The sequence below is a fragment of the Arachis duranensis genome, chromosome 5 (assembly GCF_000817695.3).
Source record: "Arachis duranensis cultivar V14167 chromosome 5, aradu.V14167.gnm2.J7QH, whole genome shotgun sequence".
Lineage (NCBI taxonomy): Eukaryota > Viridiplantae > Streptophyta > Magnoliopsida > Fabales > Fabaceae > Arachis > Arachis duranensis.
In genome coordinates, this window is record NC_029776.3 from 89,378,744 (window position 1) to 89,379,079 (window position 336).

Sequence of the window (336 nt, forward strand, 5' to 3'; positions counted from 1 at the left end):
AGGATCAACAGAAGTGATGAGCGGATAATTTGTACGCTAACTCCAAGAAGAGTCTCTACACGAAAATGCTTCATTGCTCAGCCCAAGCACACACCAAGTGGGCCCAGAAGTGGATTTTTTATGTCATTTACTCATCTCTGTAAACCTTAGGCTACTAGTTTTCTATAAGTAGGACCTTTTACTATTGTATTTTCATCTTTGGATCATCTTTAGATCTTTGGATCCTTTGATCATTTTAGATCTTTTGATCACATTTTGGGGGCTGGCCTCACGGCCATGCCTAGACCTTGTTCTTATGTATTTTCAACGGTGGAGTTTCTACACACCATAGATTAA